The sequence below is a fragment of the Beta vulgaris genome, chromosome 3 (genome assembly GCF_026745355.1).
Source record: "Beta vulgaris subsp. vulgaris cultivar EL10 chromosome 3, EL10.2, whole genome shotgun sequence".
Classification (NCBI taxonomy): Eukaryota; Viridiplantae; Streptophyta; class Magnoliopsida; order Caryophyllales; family Amaranthaceae; genus Beta; species Beta vulgaris.
Window position 1 is genome coordinate 10,321,675 of NC_079204.1, and position 7,818 is coordinate 10,329,492.

Genomic DNA, 7,818 nt, shown 5'->3' on the forward strand with positions numbered 1-7,818 from the left:
TATATGAAAAGCTGTAATTTTTTGTTAACATTGTTTATTTTTCGTTGTTGTTAAACAATCGGAATTTAAGACACTTTTTAAGTTACTTTAACCTAGTATTGTAATTTTTTTTTTGAAAGGTTAGTATTATAATTAAATAGAAGTAAATAACATGAGAAACATTCCTAAAAAGAAAAAGAAACAACAATTAGTTGCAGCTCACTTCTAGGATATTCTAATGTCTTTCATTCTTCCTTTCTTTTTCTCACCTCTCTACCATTTCATAGTTATCTTCCTTCATCATTTGATCTAACTCTCCTCTACTTCCTTCTCTTTCATCTGAAATGGAAAATTTTATATGTATTTTGTGAAAATAGCAACTAACTTTTATCAGATCCACAAATATTTGTGTTCTATATCCTGCTAAAGATGTTGAGCAAGATAGTACACAAATTTTGCTTTTCTTTTTGGTGAACAAAGGTAACATAACATAATTCACAAATTTTGCTTGATCTGATTTACATGCAACAATTAGAAAACAGAGTTACATGTATGTTTTCACTCCTTCAATTCAAAACTAAACTCGTTCATAAATTACAACTTCACATCACAAAAAAATGAAAAAGGAAAGGTTAAAGAAAACAATAAACAAAAAGCTTAATATCCTTAACAGATAATTCCGCAAAAAAGTCAATCTCAATTTTTTTGACTTCGAATTCATCGCTGCTATCTTCCTCTCTATTGATTGGTTCCCCAATTGCTGATGCTGCCATGTTGATGTACCCGTGTTTTTTCAACTGGGTTTATCTGTTCGAAGTATTTATATGCAAGAGGTTTTCTCTCTCCTCTCTATTTCTCACTCCAATTAATCGAATTGTTGTTCATTTGGATGAATTACAGAAAAAATGAGCTAAAATTCGATCATGAAATTGAAAGAATTTGGTATTGAGGGTTTGAGATGAGGGAGATGCAGTAAAACAAATATTGAGATTTAAAGATGTGTGAGCTGTTTCCTTTCATGATAATATTCAAGTTGATTTAATTAGGGATTATTTTTTGGAATTAATTTGTTTCCTTAAATATAAATTGCTAGATTTGAGTTTACCTTACACAGCCTAAATCTACACGATTTGTAATCTTTTTAAATCAAATATAGTGATACGTGGCAAGTGAATGAGAGGCTTGAAAAAACTGAGAAGCAATGAGAGGGGATAAACAATATGGGGCTGCCACATAGGATGAAGTTTTCTTGCTTTAATATTATATATGATACTTTCTCTGTTTCTTTTTACTTGCAACAGTTTGACTTTCACGCTTGTCAATGCATAATTTCAACCATCAATAAGTTTAATTATCGATAAATAAAATTATAAAAAGTATATATTCGAAAAATATACATTCAGACGAATCTAATAAGATCCCACATAAATATGTTTTTCCTTAACTATAAATCACCAAACATAAACTAAGTAGAGTTGGTGAATAGTGTAAAAGTCAAACCGTTGCAAGTAAAAAGAACCGGAGGAAGTAATAGTTTCTCATTCTTTCTATGATCCACAATATTTCACCTAAAATTCTGTGCAAAAGAAAGGGGTAAACTAATAAAGATAGGAGGGAATATAATACAATTGACGTTTGATTACTTCGGACAATACTACATCTACTCGATGGATAGCTAACCAATTAAAAATAGAGAATTGAAAAACTATTACAACTTATGAGTTGGATTTCACTATTTATTTAGTTCTATTTATAGTGGGTTGTGTTGACCCACTGAGTAGATAAAGTTTTTTTCGATTACTTGATTAGTAGCAAAGTATGGTACAAGATTGTCTCACAAGTCACAAACTCATAATGCCTTTTGTTTTCCCAATGGCCTTTTCTTGATATTATTGCGGTCGCATTAATAGGTTTTAGTCTATTTTTTGGATGCAGCATTTTACAACAAACGGAATTTAAATTGAAAATTCACCAAAGAAACCCAACATCCATCACCTCAAATACGAATCACCATCAATGACCCACCCTAAAACTGCCAACCACCACAAAAATACGAATCTCACCCACAAATTCACCACCCACCAAGACCACCACTCACTCATAAACCCTAAATATTTCAGCTCAAAAGTTTTGAAGTCGAATTCAACCCTCGAAATCTAAATTTCGACTACGGTTACATAAGACAAAGAATTGAGAGAAGATGGCATGTGGTGGCTTCATGGATTGGCCTATCATTGATGAGTATTGAAAGGCTAGATGTAGAATTACCAAAGGATGATAAATCATCTAGGTTATTTATATTATGATTTTTTTTGAAATGTTATGAATTATATTGAATGATATCTATTTCTAAAAGTATATTCGATAACCTATTTTTAATGCTAACTAGGAACACAACATATGTAGCATAATGTAAAAAAATAAATAAAGTTTCCAAGTGACAGTGCCAATAAACAAAAGTAGTTACATTTAAGGGTGCGTTCTTTTCACCTTATTGGACTTGAACTTATATGAACTAAACTTATTGGACCTGAACTTAACTTATTAGACCTGATTGGACCTGATTCAACTTATTGGACCTGATTAAAACTTATTGACCTGATTGGAACTTATTAGACCTTATTGGACCTGATTGGAACTTATTACACCTTATTGGACCTAATTGAAACTTATTAGACTTTGTTGGACCTAATTGGAACTTATTTAACCTTATTAGACAAAATTATTGATGAGTTATAACATAAATATTACCCCTAACGTACTACCCCTTAAAATTTATTATGAAATAATAATTATTAAAATTTGCCCTTTAAAAAAATATTTATTATTAATTATCTCTTACGATAAATAATTTAACAAAAAAAAAAAATACTATTTATATACTTGCCTATCTAAACTTTCACCACTAATATATCTAATAGTCTTGTTAATAGTAATATGAATAATACAATAATACAAGTATAATATCATACATTGTGTTACTTTAATTAAATTTTTTTAATAATAACATAATCAGCTAATACTAATATGAATAATAAAATAATAGAGAAAAATACAAATATTTTATAAAATAATAGACAATAATACAAGTATAATATGATATAATCATTGTTGTACTTTAATTAAAATTCTAATAATAACAAAATCAACTAATAGTGATATGAATAAAAAATAATGGACAATAATACAAATATTTATTGATCATTGACTATTTGGACCTTATTGAAACTTACTGAACCTTATTAGACGTAATTGGAACTTATTGGACCTTATTAGACCTAATTGGAACTTATTACACCTGATTGAAACTTGTTGCACCTGATTGAAACTTATTGGGCCTTATTAAACCAGATTGGAACTTGTTGCCCTGATTGGACCTGATTGAAACTTATTTCGAACTTGTCTGAACTTATCTAAGCTTATTGGACCTAAAACTTAATTTATTAAGGTGAAGAAAATGCACCCTAAGTATCAACAAAAGAAGCCCCATGTAGCCATAGTCCATAAGTAAACACTTGTCTTTAATTGCTACATATAGTAATGATGCCTAAAAGAAACCAAAAATGGAAAAATGGAGCTTCAAATCTTGACCCAAAGTCAAAAGGAATTATTGTACCATATCACTTATCACCAAAAAACACCTATGTGGCTATGTTGGTTGTGAATACAGAGCTTGTGACAAAGGTTGAGAGGTAGGGAATTGAGTGTCATTAATCAGTAATCACTATTGCTGGAGTTGACATTGAAGAATTGAAGAGCACTTGACCTTCTCCTCCGTAAAATATACAAATCCCCACATGTTCTTTCTTACTTCCTATCCCTTTGTTTTTTCCATTTCCTCTGGTTTCTTTTGCTTGCAGCCATCTTTGTGAAGTCTCTTGCAGATTCATTTTTACTAGCCTTGTTAGACCCACTAGCTAATCTCTTGTTAAACGCAAAAGTGGAACAATGCAAATCAGATACACACGTGTGTTTTTTCCAACTGAAGACCTAATTCATGATTCAATTGTCGCCAGATGTCGTTTAATTTACCAACTAGTATTAAGACCCGTGCATACTGCACGGGAGTATTTATTGTTTTATTACATATTTGAAGGAAGTCACATAATAACATTGACTTAATTTTCCATATTACACAAAATCATAAAACATAAAGTATGAGTGATGATGAACAAAAATTACAAATGAAATTTCCAAATCAATGTATATATTTGCGAACACTTCCTTGTAAACTACATTTGTCGTATTTGCACGCAAACAATGTTCTTCATCCAACAAAAAGATCTTGAGACCTTTTTTGCTCCCAACTCTGAAAACAACAACATAAAATTGTCCATGGCTCAAAACATGTATTGGAATGTACATACCTACATGAGACAGTTCGTCCTTGACTTTATTTATAATCACATCAAAACAAATCATTAATTAAAGTAAATTGTCGTCTATGAAATCTGATAGGAAATTTAGTGAAGTCAAACGGGATTAGTGTCATTCTTGGAGTAATTTTTTTTTTCTAAAACTTTGCTTTCGAAAATAACACTTCTCGTGCATCGTGCATATTGCACGGGAAATGTTTTGTCTTATAAATTGAAGATTTTAAGAAGTTTGTGCTAAAAATCATGGTGGTGAATATTAACTTGTGATTTAAGATTTCATAATCATGTATTGAGATTATTTTAGAAACTGACTTATAACCCGTGTGTTCAGTAGATGATGTAGTTAATGTCATGGTGGTTCACATGACCCACCTTGGCCACCTATATTTTTTTAAAAAGTTGATAGAAATAGTATTTGCTCTGTCTATTGCTTCCCATAGAGTCTCAGATAAAATCATAATTCGCACCACCAATAACACTCAGCCATACGGCGGTTTCAACAACCACTTACGGAAGTCTTATTCTACCTTCTTGCACCACTGATGCATCATATTTGGCCATCCAGTGGTAGCTGTCCACTTAGTCATGATTTTAATTTTACACCGGTACAACTACATGGGGAGTTTTTTATTTTATAAATTTAAGATTTTATGTTATTTCTCCTAAAATCAGGGTAAAAATATTTAACCCATTCATCTATCAAATAGATGATATAAAAGTTATGAATAAAAAATAAGTATATACATAAATATAAATTTTAACTTGCTATTAGATCTGTGCAAATTGCACGCGAAATTTTGTTCCATAAATTTAAGATTTTATGTTGTTTTTCCTAAACTATTGTATAAGTAGTATCTTGTGATTAAAAGTTTTATAATCATGTATTTATTTACTTTGAGAATTGCTTATGACCCGTGTGTTTAGCAGTTGATGTAGTTAATATATATCATTGTGGATCACATGACCCATTATTAATCTTTTTTAAAAAAATTGATTGATTTTTTCCGCTTTGCCTACTACTTCATTTAATTTAAAGGATTAGATTAGATCATACATTTTGACCACATCTCGTACTCAGTCATTGAGCCACTCTTGTTCCCACTAACTATAATCCCTCTCACCTCCCTATCTTGTTGCCTTGCACTACCATTGCATTAGGCCACCCAGTGAACACCATTGTTTGCGATAATCTACATGTACTTTTTTTTGCCACTCATTTTGCATAAATTTTTTCTGTTGATTTTGTAATTTGTTGATGGTTTTTGTTAATTTGCAAGGAGATAATGTATCCTAATGAGTTTTAATTGATAAACTTAGAAATTTAGATGGGTGTGGTGAATAACTTCAAGTTGTGGTACTAATGTACCCATTGGCTTGAAATTAGCTAATCTTTAGTTTTATATTTGAAAACTCGTGTTTTGAGTATCTTGTATTAGTTCGTCTTTAATTTTATTATTTTTTTTTTAATGAAAATATATTTTTTTATGAATATAGTTTAAATCTCGGGAAATTGGATCAGAGTATTACTTCTAGAGTGAAATTAAACTTTTTATGAAGTTTTAAATTCATGCATTGATTATTGATTGACATTTTGTTGTAGACGATGGTGACTTATCAGCTGTAAATCCTAGATCCGCCACTAAATGTATTATACGATTTTGTCTTATGACTTATTTCGAATAATAAGTATAGGCCTGGCAAAAGTCGACCCAACCCGACAACCTGACCCGAATCCGACCCGAAATTAGCGGGTTTGGGTTGAGATTTTCAACCCGATTAGTTAAATGGGTCGACTTGAACCCGACCTGAAAGTTAAATGGGTCAGGTTCAGGTCGAATTTTCTGACCTGAAATTGACCCGCTTGACCTGATTTGTAAATGGGTCAAAATCAGGTCGGGTCAACCCGTATAACTTAACCCGAATAATTTAATTAAAAAGACATTTTCCAGCCCAAAGATGTTGGGCCCATAAATTAATATCAGCCAAAAAAAAAAAGGAACGTTAAGTCTCTAAAGTGTAACCCTAAAAATCTACCTCCTGTCCTCACTCCTCAGCCGACATCACTCACTAAATTTCTAACCCTAATTTCTCTCTCACTCTCTCTGTCTCTCACTCTCTCACTCTCTTTCTTCGTCGCTACAACTCGCCGGTCTTCTGAGTTCTGCCGCAACAACTCGCCACGAGTACTATTAGCAACAACAGTCCGAATTTCTTCAACTGGTGGAAGCCGAACAAATCACAGAAATTCAATCGAGAAATTTCGTCTTCGTCTTCGTTGGTCTTCTACTCTTCTTCGTCTTCTTCAACATTCAGGTATTTTTTTCTTTTCTGCTATTTCATTTTTTCTGCTATCTTCGTCTTCTTTTTTTCTTTCTTTTCTTTTCTGCTATTTTTTTCTGCTATTTCCTTTCATTTTTTTATGTTATTTTTATTTCATTTTTTTCTGTCATTTTATTTTATTACGTTTTGTTTTTTCTGCTATTTCATTTCGATTTTATGCTATTTTATTTCGTTTTTATTTCTTCTATTTCATTTCGTTTTTTCTGCTTCATTTCGTTTTTTTGTATGCTATTTTTATTTCATTTTTGTTCTGTTATTTCATTTCGTTTTTTATGCTTTTTTTTCCTTTTTTTTTTCTTCTATTTCATTTCGTTTTTATGCTATTTTATTTCATTTTTTTAATGCTATTTTATTTCATTTTTCTTTCTGCTTTTTCATTTCGTTTTTTATGCTATTTTTTCTTATTTTTTCCTGCTATTTCATTTCGTTTTTTTATGCTATTTTATTTCATTTTTTCTGCCATTCTATTTCGTTTTTTGTGATATGTTAAATGTTCTGTTTCTTTTATTCTTCTGTTTTTTTATTTGTTAAATGTTCTGTTTTTTTATCATTCTGTTTTCCTATTTATTTGTTAAATGTTCTGTTTTTTTATTGTTCTGTTTTCCTATTCTTCTGCTATGTTAAATGTTCTATTTTCTGTTTTTCTACTCTTTATTTATTTGTTTACTTTGGTTTCCAGCTTAATATGGCTGATGAAGACTTCAAGGAGCAGATTGAGCTTGTGAACTTGTGAACTTGTGGTTGTTTAACTCTAAAACATTAAGGATTTGGTTTGTAATATTTGGTTTGTAATATTTTTAAGTATGAACTTGGTACTTAGTAGTTAGTATTATATATGTTATTGCCAAGTATGAACTTGGTTGGCTAAGTTTATTGAAATTTCATTGAATTATGCAATTGTTTTGACTGTAAAAAAAAATCAGGTTATATGGGTTGGGTCAACCTGAAAAAATCAGGTCAAACAGGTTCAGGTTGACCCATTTACAACCCGTTTTAAAAAAATCAGGTCAAACAGATCAGGTCAGGTTGACCCGATAACTTTCAGATCAGGTTAGGGTTAGTGATATTGACCCGAAAATATAAACAGATCAGGTTCAGGTTGGGGGTTTTCAACCCGATTTAA

The 7,818-nt window shown here is 30.8% G+C and overlaps 1 long non-coding RNA gene across 1 annotated transcript; it reads left to right on the plus strand.

The window, feature by feature from the left end:
- Positions 1 to 6,549: 6,549 nt before the first annotated feature.
- On the plus strand, positions 6,550 to 7,587 carry LOC130590694 (uncharacterized). The gene is made up of 2 exons (XR_008968541.1): positions 6,550 to 6,668; positions 7,375 to 7,587. It is a non-coding gene; the product is annotated as an uncharacterized LOC130590694 (long non-coding RNA).
- Positions 7,588 to 7,818: the final 231 nt, after the last annotated feature.